The sequence below is a fragment of the Thermobia domestica genome, chromosome 8, assembly GCF_964235325.1.
Source record: "Thermobia domestica chromosome 8, izTheDome1.hap1.1, whole genome shotgun sequence".
Classification (NCBI taxonomy): domain Eukaryota; kingdom Metazoa; phylum Arthropoda; class Insecta; order Zygentoma; family Lepismatidae; genus Thermobia; species Thermobia domestica.
In genome coordinates this window covers 229,814,842-229,828,574 of record NC_137461.1, presented here as the reverse complement: position 1 = coordinate 229,828,574, position 13,733 = coordinate 229,814,842, and positions in this window count along the sequence as shown.

Below are 13,733 nucleotides of genomic sequence, written 5' to 3'. Positions count from 1 at the left end.
ATATTTTGTTAACAATTATACTTGTTAGCAATTATACCAATTGTACTTTGTTAACAAAGGATATATATAAACTAACTAACTAACTCTATGGCCTATGGAACCCGGAGGTTCAATGCCGCGTTCACAAAAGCTCTCCACAGACTTCTATCCTTAGCTAACTGCATCCAGTTTCTACTTTGTATTCCAATCTCTGCGAGATCCATCTTAATATTGTCCTCCCATCTGCGCATAGGTCTTCCTAATGGTCGTTTTCCGATTGGTCTTCCAGTCAAGACTTTGAAAGCGTTTCTACTTTCTTCCATTCTAGCTACATGATCCGCCCACCTAAGCCTCCTAGGCTTCACGACCCTAACAATGTTGGTAAACCATATAAATTATGTAGTTCCTCGTTATGAAGTTTCCGCCATTCCCCATTCCCGTTCCTCTTGGGTCCGAATATTCGTCTCAGGATCTTGTTCTCAAATACTTTCAGTCTATGTTCTTCCCTCAGAGTAAGGGACCATGTTTCGCAGCCATACAAAACAACAGGCATGATTATCGTTTTGTATATTTTAAGCTTCAAATTCCTCGACAAAATTCGCGACGACAAGAGATTTTGAACCGAATAGTAACACGAATTCCCTGCTTTTAGTCGACATTTAATTTCTTCGTGAATATGATTTTCCTCTGTTAATATTGATCCTAGATATTTGAAAGTATTCACTTTATCAAAAGTATTATTTAGTATTTTAACGCATCCATAATTTGCTGTATTCCGGTCCCGACGCACTTCCATGTCTTTAGTTTTATCTGCATTTACTTCTAAACCCATGTCCCTGCAAGCGTTTAATAAGATCTCTGCATTTCTTTCTATTGTTCTCCTATCATCACCTATTAAATTTACATCATCAGCATATGCCATAACCTGGTGAATACCGTTCAACTCTAGGCCCTGGTTGCTATCTTTGATTTTCCTTATAGCGTATTTCAGAACGAAGTTAAATAATAATGGCCACAGCGCATCTCCTTGTTTCAGGCCATTTTCGACGTGAAAGCTCGTGGACAAAAATTTTCCTACCCGGACTTTACTTTGGGATTCATTTAAACATATCTTAATTAATCTAGTTAGCTTTCTCGGTATTCCAAGTTCTGTAAGAACGTTGTATAATATTTCTCTCCTAACCGAGTCGTACGCCTTTCTAAAATCAATAAATAGTTGATGTACCGGGGTATTGTATTCCCACTTTTTTTTTCGAGTATTTGGCGAATGGTAAATATTTGGTCGATAGTTGATTGATTCCGTCTAGATCCACATTGATAATCTACAATAATTTCATCTGCGTATGGGGTCAATCTTGCTAATAGAATATTTGAAAGGATTTTATAGGATGTTGACAGAAGAGAAATGCCTCGATAATTATTACAGTCAGTTTTGTCGCGTTTCTTTTGAATTGGAACAATGATTGATTCTTTCCACTCTTGTGGCAATTCTTCCTTGTTGTAGATAAGGAGAATGAGTTTGTGTATCTTGTTCCACAATTTTTCGCCTCCAGCTAGAATTAACTCAGCCGGAATTTCATCTACACCCGGAGACTTGTGTTTCTTTAATTTCTTTATAGCAGTTTCTACTTCTATTCGGTTGGGTTCTGGAACATACGGTTCTGCGGTGTGTATCTTCTTTTCTCCACGCACACTAGTTTTCGGTTGCGTGTTAAGCAAATCGTCAAAGAAATCTTTCCATCTATTTAAGATGCTATCCGTGTCAGTGAGAACTGTGCCGTCAGATTTCTTTAATATATAAGCACGAGATTGATAGTCTTTCTTAAATTCGTTGATTCTCTTATACATGTCCCGGATGTTTTTATTTTTACTGTTATCTTCAAGCTTTCAAAAAATCGCGTTCCTTTGTTCTAAAAGTTTTGGAAGTTTCCCGCCTGATATCTGCGAAATTTTGTGTAGTTATTTCATTCGGATTTTGTAGCCAGCGTAATTTTGCCTGTTTTCTCTTCTCTGGTAGTTTCATGCATTCCTGGTCGAACCATGGTTTGTTCCTACGTATTTCCGCACGTCCCAATTTTTCTTTTGCTGAAATTTTAATGCTATCTGTAATTTCAATCCAGGTGTCCTCAACACTAGTGCACTCCGAATCTTCTAAAGCCGAGAATCTATTCGAAACTTCAATCTGGTATTTCTCTCTTACCTGGCTCTCTTCTAATTTCTTTAAATTGAATCTCTCCGTTTTCGGACAATGAATATTACCTTTATTCAACGAGTATCTTGCTCTTATTATCGCTGCTACCAGGTAGTGATCAGTGTCAGAATCAGCCCCTCTAAACGACCGGACATCAATTATGCTAGATTGCCTTCTTCTATCTCTTAAAACATGATCAATCTGATTATGTGTTTTCCCGTCTGGTGATGTCCAAGTGTATTTATGAATGTCGCGATGTGGGAATTTTGTACTCTTCACGATTAGGTTTTCGGATGTTGCAAAGTTCACGAGTCTAACACCGTTATCATTACTTTCCTTATGCAGACTTTCGTTCCCTATAATCGGTTTGAAAATATCCTCTCGCCCTACCTTCGCATTAAAATTCCCTAATAGAATTTTCATATGGTATCGCGGGAGTTGGTCAAATATCCGTTCCACTTCTTCGTAAAAATTGTCTTTTATATCGTCATAAAGGATATATATTATTGAATATAAATTCAACTTTCGTTTCCCTATAGAGTTAAATTATTAGAATCTAGTTTATAAGGATTGGAGCTCAGCTTTTATTCTTTATGGGACTGCAATTTTTTATTTCAAATTTTATTCATTTGATGGTAGTAAAATCTTTATGTTCAGTTTGTGAGAGATTTATAGGTATTCTCCATTGTCTCTTTTATAAATAATAGAAAATCTAGCTATCATTCTTTAGAAGTCTATTGATCGTATCCTTTCCGTTATTTGTCTCCCAAGGAATATATCACTTTCAACTCTTTAACTGTTTTTTAACTAACATTGTACAACCCGCTTCCATCTTTTCTGTTGTAGAATAATAACTTTGATATTGTCGATAACAATTTTCAAGAAACGTCATTACAATGTCAAATCGTAAGGATCGAAATCTATAGCAATAATTTTAAATTTAATCAGAAAAAATGATAAAGAACAAGCTAAACAACGAAAAGCAGTATACGTTGTTAATCCTAATAATAATAAAATATTTTTAAACATAAACTTTTTTGAAATGGATACCTATACAATTATTTATTCAATTATTAATGATAAATTATATAGTTCAGTTTTACTCTCCTGATAATGGCTTCTGTCCTAAAAAAGATTGATTGTTAATAAAAATGAACTAATATGAAAGGTTAGCGGTAGAATAAGAATGTTCGCGCAAATGAGAAGACCTTGGAAAAGGAGAAGGTATCCATCAGAAAAAACAATAACCTAGCGAACGGACCAGGGATTCATCATACCAAAAGGGAGTATTATATGGCTGAGCAATCATCTCTCCAATCTTCAGTTTAAGCTAGGACTATAATAATATTAGAAACGAACGAGGGACTCTTCATACCACAAGTGAGTGTTATATGGCTGAGCTATCATCTTTCCAATCTTGAATTCAAGCTAGGACTATACTACTATTAGGAACGGACCAGGGACTCTTGATTCCAGAAGTGAGTGTTATATGGCTGAGCTATGGTCACTTCATTCTTGAATTTAAATTAGGACTATAACAGTATCAGAAACGGGCGAGGGACTCTTCATACCAGAAGTGAGTGTTATATGGCTGAGCTATCTATCACCTCTCTATTCTTGAATTCAAGTTAGAACTATAATAGTATTAGGAACGCACCAGGGACTCTTCATACCAGAAGTGAGTAATATATGGCTCAGCAGTCATCCCTTCATTCCTGAATTCAAGCTAGGACTATAATAATATTACGAACGGATCAGGGACTCTTCATGCCAGAAGTGAGTGTTATATAGTTGAACTATTATCTCTCCAATCTTGAGTTAAAACTAGGACTAAAATATTATTAGGAACGGATTAGGGAGTCTTCATCCAGGAGTGAGTGTTATATAGCTGAGCTATTACCTCTCCAATCTTGAATTCAAGCTAAGACTATAATAGTATTATGAACGGACCAGGGACACTTCATACCAGAAGTCAGTGTTATATTGCTGAGCAATCATCTCTCCATTCTTGATTTCAAGGTATATAAGGGCCTGGTTCGTATTTTAGGTTAATCTTCTAAATAACTTAACGCGTTTTATCACTTTCTTAATTGACTGTTAATATTTGACCATGATAAGTATATATAATTAACTTTTCTGCACATATAATAAAATATATATAGACCTTCATACACACTTCTTTACTCGTTAAGATGTCTACGTATATGTACAATTATTTATATCGTTGCTATAGTAACAAGAACTCATATTTTAGCTACGGATTACAAAATAATAATCTCGAAATCTCTATATGTCTTTCTTCTTTCATTATACATTATATTGCTCACATAATTCGCCTCTGATCCCTTTCTGTAAAATAGGCACAGATTGCCAATGATACATACAACGTTATCGTTGTAGATGTCGCCTCGAACGGGACTTCCGTAATAGTTTTACTATGAAGGAAAGAACCCTGGGTTATATATCATGAAACATTTATCTTTTGAATAGCCCTCACATATATATAATATCATCTTTAATACACATACATAATTAACTTTTCCATTTATATATAATATACTATAACATAACATAATTTTATATTTTTATCAATATATCTCAGTATTAATAATGACGAATTACAATTATCATAAATAAGGCTATTCAAGAATTAATCGTAACTAATAGTTTCCTTCTAGGGTACAAAATTAACTATTCCTTCATATACAAATAACTCTATTTACAAACAAAGATCTTCATAATATTAAATATTGATAGGATCAATCAACAAAGTTTGGGACATATAAACGCATTGATGGTTATCACGTAACACATTAATAAGTTTTGAAAAATCAAGAGATTCGATATTCATTACTCTTATTCTTTCCATATAATAAATTGCATCTATTTCATATATCTGTCATTACTTTCATAAGTTTACATTAAAATTACGATCTTTTATTTTTAAAGATTCATAATATTTAAATAAGTAATTATGAGATAACTTTGCAAAGACAAGAAACACAAACATCAAACATCAGATAAAGTATACAATTTTGAAAATTCAACGATAGAATATCAAAGTTGGAACAATATTTCATAATTACACATGTTTTCAACGTACATTTTAATAATAAATGAACTGAAAAACACATTAACCATAGACGTAATCAAAGGTCAATTTAGTACAAATCCATCGGACGCCTTTTTGTCAATTCAAGTTATACATTCGAAGGGTTCGTTTAAGGAACATTGTATAGCACAGTCTTGTGTACGTGCTTGTCTTTCATAAGATGATACCATATTTTGATTCCTGTTTACGAAATTCCTGCCATCTGCAAATTGATTTTGTGAAGATCGACGGTAACTATTACTCCTACTGAAATTCCTGTTGTTATTTCTGAAATTCCTAGCTCCGTTTCTATAATTGGGTTGCGGTTGATTTCCGGTACCATTATAGCTACTCATTCTGGTATTGAAATTACGAACATTAGTTTCATTTTCAGATTGTATATCTACATTTCGAACAGATGCATATTGTGTCTGATTACGTGCATAATTACCCTGACCTCTATCCTGCATCTTATTGTGATTCTGAATTGCAGATTGACTCTCATAACTTTGAATGAGAGCTGATATTAACAACTGTTGTAGTCTAAATGGCAATAAGATCCTAATTGAAGCTATAATTCGGGATTCCGGATGGTTCGGATTTAATGATCTTAGCTCATGATATGTTGATACTACAAATTCAGTAATACTACGATGTAACTTTGGATTATAGCGGTTCGTTCGTAAAACAGCATCTCTATTTGCTACCATAAAATCGTTTTCATAATTCGACAAAAGAGCATTCTTAAAATCTGAATACGAATGAAGACTACCTCTAATAGCCTTAAACCATGTTAAGCAAGGTGGCAACAAGATATGCGGTAATATTTTTAAGAATTGAGATTCATTTACACCGATGAGCTCACATTCATCCTGGAATTTTTCGAGAAATGCCCTAGCGGGTATTTCTCCTGGCACACCACTAAACTTTGTGAGCGATTTTACTTCGCTAAATCGCAATTGATTACCTGTAGATGTCCTCATACCTCTACTGGAGATGCATCTGCGTTTGGATGTTTACCTCACTCGTTCTTCTTCGCCACTACTCGCCGCACCACTCGATGATCCAGCAAATTCCAATGTTGCTCTTGGAGGATGATCAGGTACCCAACCTGTGGCTATAGGATGACTCGTGCCTTCTGTATCCTGAAATGAAGATCCGGGAATGCATCTTTCTTTGATGAAATTAACTTCATCTTGTAGTACTTTGATGTGGTTTTCATGTGCGTTAATTGTCGATTTTAAAACATCCATAGATTCTCGAATTTCTGTGCTTCGCTGTACAACTTTTTCTATTTTCTCTTCGTATTTCTCGAAATTTTGCACCACATGTAAGTTCATTTGATCTAACTGATGTTGCACATGCTCCCATCTATCTCCATTACGTTGATTCAATTTTACTATTTTTTCATCAAAGTCGTTGGCTAGTTGCGTTAATTTCAGGTCCAATTTTTCAAGCACCTGTTGCGTTTGCTGGTCCAAACTTTCGTTCACATGTTGCATTTGCTCCGATTGGTTTTTTATCTGTTGAGCCAAATATTTTAGGATGTCTGCCAAATTGTCCCTCGGAGTCAATTCAAGATTCACACTTTGTCCATCAACCAAATTATTACTTTCCGTGGTCATATTACGTTTAATTACTTTTCCACTTCGCAAAATTGTGATATTAAGATCGCGTTGAAATGCCGTTTTTACTAGACCTTCGAAACGACACTTTATATAACTCCCGTGGTGAGGCACCAATTTTTATAAGCGCCTGGTTCGTATTTTAGGTTAATCTTCTAAATAACTTAACGCGTTTTATCACTTTCTTAATTGACTTTTAATATTTGACCATGATGAGCATATTTAATTAACTTTTCTGCACATATAATAAAATATATATAGACCTTCATACACGCTTCTTTACTCGTTAAGATGTCTACGTATATGTACAATTATTTATATCGTTGCTATAGTAACAAGAACTCATATTTTAGCTACGGATTACAAAATAATAATCTCGAAATCTCTATATGTCTTTCTTTTTTCATTATACATTATATTGCTCACATAATTCGCCTCTGATCCCTTTCTGTAAAATAGGCACAGATTGCCAATGATACATACAACGTTATCGTTGTAGGTAGGACTATAATAATATTAAGAATGGGCCAGGAGCCCTTCATACCAGAAGTGAGTGTTATTTCGCTGAGTTACCATCTCTCCATTCTTGAATTCAAGCTAGGACTATAGTAGTATTAGGAACGGACCAGCGACTCTTTATACCAGAAGTGAGTGTTATATGGCTGAGCTATTATCTCTCCTTTCTTGAATTTAAGCTAGGACTATAATAGTATTTCCTTTTCTTTGCCCATACCTGATATATTTCTTTTTCATTTTATTTTCGAAATTAAAATTCGTAAATCTACTATGAATTTGTGTTGTAATAAAGTAATCGCAAAATCCACGTTATACGTAGCATTCTACTACGAATATATATGGGACTACGAATGCCAAATAATATGAAAAAGGAGAACATATTGACAGCCCAAGCCGAATTTCAACATTTATTTTGGGCGCCTACAAATATTTGTAATGCGGTCGCGGTAGCAACAAGTAAATTTTGTATTAATTGTTCTCTACTAGCCCCAATGACATTAAAAAAGGTAGAGGAAATATTAGTATTATTATTACATGCCGTTGCCGGAAATTGCGTTAGTCATATTTGGCTCACGGAGTCCAAGAACTGCACATGTATCTCTAGGCACGTGAAGTAAATAATAGCAAAGAGAAAAAAATGTTATGCAAGAAAAGAGTTATTCATGTTCTCTTACTTTATTTTGTAACTTATTCAATGAAAAGTATCACCCTACACATTAATTACTCGGAATTGAAATGTACCTTGTGGGAGTTACGAAAGCACTCGATGTACATAAAAGCTTCACATCCTGTGTATCTTGTTTTAACATGATTCACTCACTTTGCAGCATCATTCCTGCTGGTAGTGGGTCTCTTAAAATATATATATATATAATTCACTGTGCAGCAAAGTCTTGTCGATTTGGTGCCTTCATTTCGAGGAGCTTATAAATGGTCTGCTGGAGAAGCAACTCAATGCCTGCCGAGAGTTTTTCATCCCCACTTTCAAGGAAATTGATATATATATATATATATATATATATATATATATATATATATATATATATATATATATATATATATTCTTTGAATTCTTTAATCTTCATTGGAGGTTCCATTCCATTTTCTCATGACTAACGCACAAATGAAATGAATGTGAAAAGTCGAAAGTATGCATGAAATTTTCCTTCATACTTCAATCTCACTTATATATAACATTGCAAAATTTAGATTTATAAAATAGCCTATGTATCCACTTAGGATCGATCCAGATACCATGTTCGTTGTATGTCAGTCTCTCCATCTAGCGGACAATGGGGGCATTGTGCTTATTTCAGTGCCATTCTCCTAATTCTTCATCCAAAGTCGAATAAGAGCAGGATTCATTCGAGAAAAGTTTCGCGTTTGAACTATTTTCAGTGTAGCGAAGTATAGAGTTTTGGAGAGCTAAACAATAAGCATTAACATTGAAGACTTAATTCGTCATCTCCCATTCACAAGTGCTGTCTATATGAATCACAGAGCTTCTAAAAATATGTAAAACACAACTCAATGCGTGAGCCACCAGTGGTTCACGGGGCTTCATTGACCAAATTTCCTTGAGTCATATAAGTCTCACGTGTCCTCAAAGATCATTTCATTGTGAGATATATGTGGCTCACGTGCTGTTCAAAGTGCTAAGGAGGCCAACTATATTTTATTCGCAATAAAGCATTTCAGATTGTAGTCTCCTGAAATGTCCTCTGGGGTGTTTTGCCCATCATCTTACGTTTGGAAATGCTAAGTATCTGTGAATGTTTTTTAAGCTTTAGCTCGTTCCTTTAGATAGTAGAAAGTTGCAAAATATAATACCTTATACTTCTGAGCAAGTAAAGTTTTTTGCCACAATTCACGCAAAAATATGCGATTATTTTGTTTACACGAAAGCATTACGTTTTCCGATACTGAAAAGAAACATGAATTTCCATTAAGATTCAAAACTACCTTCATTCTCGTAGAGCACCTTGATCTTCAACCTTAGAAGATTAAGCACAAATTTCCAGTGAGAAGGTCTAATGGATGTCTGTAGTTGATGTGATTTCTAGTGTAGTTTAATAACAATAACGAAACACACATGCTTCTATAGTTATAACAACCAGTCTTGTCACTTTTCTTGTGAATTAGAATAACGATTGATATTTTCCGCTCTTTTAGTACCGAAATTTCTCCTTGTTTTAGATAAACAGACTGAGTTTGTGTATATTCTTCCAAAATATTCTTTCTGGCTAAACTTAACTCATCACTACTCATAGAGATTTGTGTTTCTTTAATTTCTTTGTAGCATTTTCTATGTCTCTTCGGTTAGGCTCTAGAATATATGGTTCTTGTGTATATAGTTCGCATTTTAAACTATTATTATTATTACTATTGGTATTATTATGATTATTATTATTATTAGTAGTAGTAGTAGTAAAAGTAGTAGTAGTAGTAGTAGTAGTAGAAGTATTACTAACTAGTAAATTTCTATGACATCTTCAAATCCCACCAATTGGGTTTCAATAGAATACTTATAGATTTAGATTGCTTTTTCCTTGAGACGCTCAATCGATTTCTAAAACTATCTATTACCTCTACCTATTATGGAATTTGTTTGGTTATCAATGTTGAAACCGGAAGAAGTAGCCATACTTAAAATATTTCCTGTTTCTCCAGAGTAATAACAGGATGTAGATAGAAGGTATTATTGGGACGCTGAATCGATCCAAATGACAAGTTTTTACTATCTGTCACTGCTTGGCTACGTCGATCGGTTATGTAACCACCAAAGGTTGATTTCTATCAGTTCTGATAAAATGTGGGTTAACAAAAGAAACGGAACATATTCTTGGAATTCTGAATCGATTCCAAGTTTTTCTTCAATATATTTTAGCTTTTTTGGTCTACAGAAATCAAAGAAATACTAATAACTTTCAACATTCCGGTTTTAATAGAGTGTTGTGTGTGTAGATGCCAACTTTTCATGGACCGATTTAAATAATCGTTTTTCAATATTTCTTACTCATTTTGGTCTAGGGGATCAATATGTAAACCGGAAAATACTCGAATATTTACACCATATCCGATTTCAGTAGAGGGTTACAATTATAGATGGTAGGTTTTCCTGAAATGCTGTATCGATTGCAGAAATGTTTTCACCCTATCTAATACCGTTTTTGTTCCATTTTAATTAACGTTCAGATCAGATTGCTGACTTCTACGACTTTCTGGTTTTACTGGAGTGTTGCGGCCGTAGATTATGTCTTTTCTTCAGACGCTGAATCTATTAGAAACAGAAGATTCTCGATGTAAATTACCATTCTTGATCTGATACCTGCCCATAAACGTACGCACGGATATAGCCGTTCAGCTCTATAAGATGCGTATTCATGACATAATTTGTAAGTACAAAAGCTGGCAGGTTTTACTTAGGTAGAAAAAAATCATTTATGTTGTAATGTATCGTGAACGCCCTACCGGAAGTCAAGGCAGGCAATGTCCCACTATTTGGATCATTCAATAACAGGCAATACTTCAACGCATCATTGCAGTAGCCCCCACGACACATACATAGCGGCACGGGATTTGATTGGATCCCCCCCTTAGGCAGATATAGTAGAAGCAAGAGGCTTTTCAAAATCAAAATACTAACCTTGTTTGAAAAGTATACCAATGAACAATTTGTTGAGAAGATAATTAACAATACATATATATACAAGGACGGATCCAAGGGGGAAGACTACGGGGCTATAGACCCCCTAGACGCTCAGGTTTACAGTGGATAAAATGGACTTCAATTCTGCTTTACACTGTATAACACGGCAAATAATGGTTTGGCCCCTGCCTTGATCATATGCTGGATCCACTATATATATATATATATATATATATATATATATATATATGTGTGTGTGTGTGTGTGTGTGTGTGTGTGTAAAACACGGTAGTAACAGTAGGTTATAGCAAATTAACAAAAATAATTAGATTTAATCATACATTAAGTTAACACTACCTTTACCTGAAGAAGAAAAGGGCAGCTTCAAATGGTCAACTCCGGAGCTAACGATAGCAGGAAGTTTTCACAAGCACACAAAGTAGCATATATTTTGAAAAAAAAAAAAAAGACACAGGAGAAAAACTATAAAAATAACACAATTCCATTACTGAACTAAATAACTGAACACTTCGGTCTTCGATTCATTCCCTCCTTGACTATCGAACTGCGAGGCACACTTTAACACTTGAAAAACTCCAACCAATACCAACCAAATTTGAAGTCAATCTGACAAACTTCAGAAGGAATTAAATCACGGAGGAAAATATGACGTCATATCGTATTCAATAGTATAACAACAGTAAACCAATATGAAAAATGTAACTAAATGAACACAAGGTGGAAAAAAATATATAATTTTAGAGATATTAAAGAAGAATACACTACAATGTACTGCAGGATATATAAAAACACACAATGAAGTAGTTCACCTTTCCTATTATTTGTACTTTCCTGACGTTGAAGTGCATATACGTTTACGCACATATTTGTAATATGTGTTCTTACACAGCATCAGTAACGCATATATTCTTGGGAAGGGAGTACATACTGTTTTCGGAATACAATGAAACTTCATTTCAGAAGAGAAAAGTAATGGGGCTCTTAGCAAAATGATAAACGTAAACATGAAGAAGTAGCTAAATAAAGGACTACATAGAGAGAGAGACACACAAAGAGGTGTTCGTGTGAGGAATAGAGCAAGACAGGAAACAAAATCATGAAGAACTAATGATATTCAAGAACACACAGGGAAATAGGTGTTTTTGTGAGAAAAGATCAAGACAGGAGAAAAGAAATTGACACAGAATATTACAAGAATACCAAATATTACAGAAGTAAGATAATGACGGACTAGAATGACATAAAATGACATTATTTCGATTTAGTAATTGTGTTAGTAATTCTTTTAAGACAACAATAAATATTCATTTGGAACTCCAGAGTTATTTCACGCACTTACAGTAACTAATATTTGAAAGAATTCAAAACCTAATATGAAGCAGTGACAACAATGTTAACAGTAATGTCTACTTCAGGTTCACATCCAGATTTTTTTCTTGGAAGAGTTCCAAAGATAGCAATTTAATACTACAAGACACTATGTCTATGAAGTGTTGAACTAGTGTTGTTATTTTACGCCGAATAAAACAGTAAGTAATGTTCAAGTATCTCTATCAACAATCTCAGGAAAAATTACAGAACTAAATTGTCTTACTATGAAAATAAAGAGTATAGGGTTACATTTAATGTAAGATCAAATCTTTAGGCAACATAAAAAAATGTATCCAGTAAAGGAAGCATAGTTTTTAAATATATATATGTCTGATTGTTTTAAAAATTGGCTTATGTTAACACAGAGTGGACCCCATGAATGTGCTTTTCATACAGACAATTCTCAAGTATTATAAAGGGTTATGAAGTATTGAGGGTAAAGTTCTGGAATAGAAAATCACCTACCCTGGTTGCACCTTGAGTCTAAAGTATTATTAATGTGTAAGTGAGAAAATAGTGTTAATATTAAAGAAATACCAGTGTGTATATATTGATCAGCACAAAATGATAAAAGTCAGTGTATCTTATAACTTTTATTTATTTTTTTGAGAAACTCAAGAGAATCAAGTTTCTCTTGATAAAATAAAACTTTATTCTATCTGATAATCCTCATCTATCAAGGTGGAACAGATACCAAAGAATACCAAGGTTTTCATTATTCCACTTGAAAAGTAGCACGATTTGATTAATCAGACTTTATTAGGTCTACCTAAGTAAGACTTACAAACTATCAAATTTTAGATTTTAGATTAAGATTTTCAAACTATCAAATTTTCAGTGATTAAAAAAATTTGTAACAAGAAATTAACTGAAAAAAACATTTACGATTAAAATTTTCAAACAGGAATATTGTGATAAATAAAACGTTACACTGCTAATGATCCAATTTTGTCCGGTTTGCAACTAGTGTTGTAAAAAAACGGTTTTTTTTCTGTGAAGTTTTTTTTCAATAAAAAACATCGTTCTTTTTCATGTTTTTTTTAAATGTCTGTTTTTTTTCTGGCAACTATTATTTATTGATTTACGTTGCAGATTATTGAAATAATCAACAGAACTTGAGTCGAAGCCCTCGTAACTTACAAATCTTTTGTTTCTTTGTACCTATACAGCAGCAAAATTGTGTGATTATTCCTTTCGGCCCCAGGTCATTTTTGGCGTTTTCCTACATTTCCAGTTAGTGACTTATTGCTCAAAAGCATTCATTCGATTGATATGGTTAAGGCCTTGTTT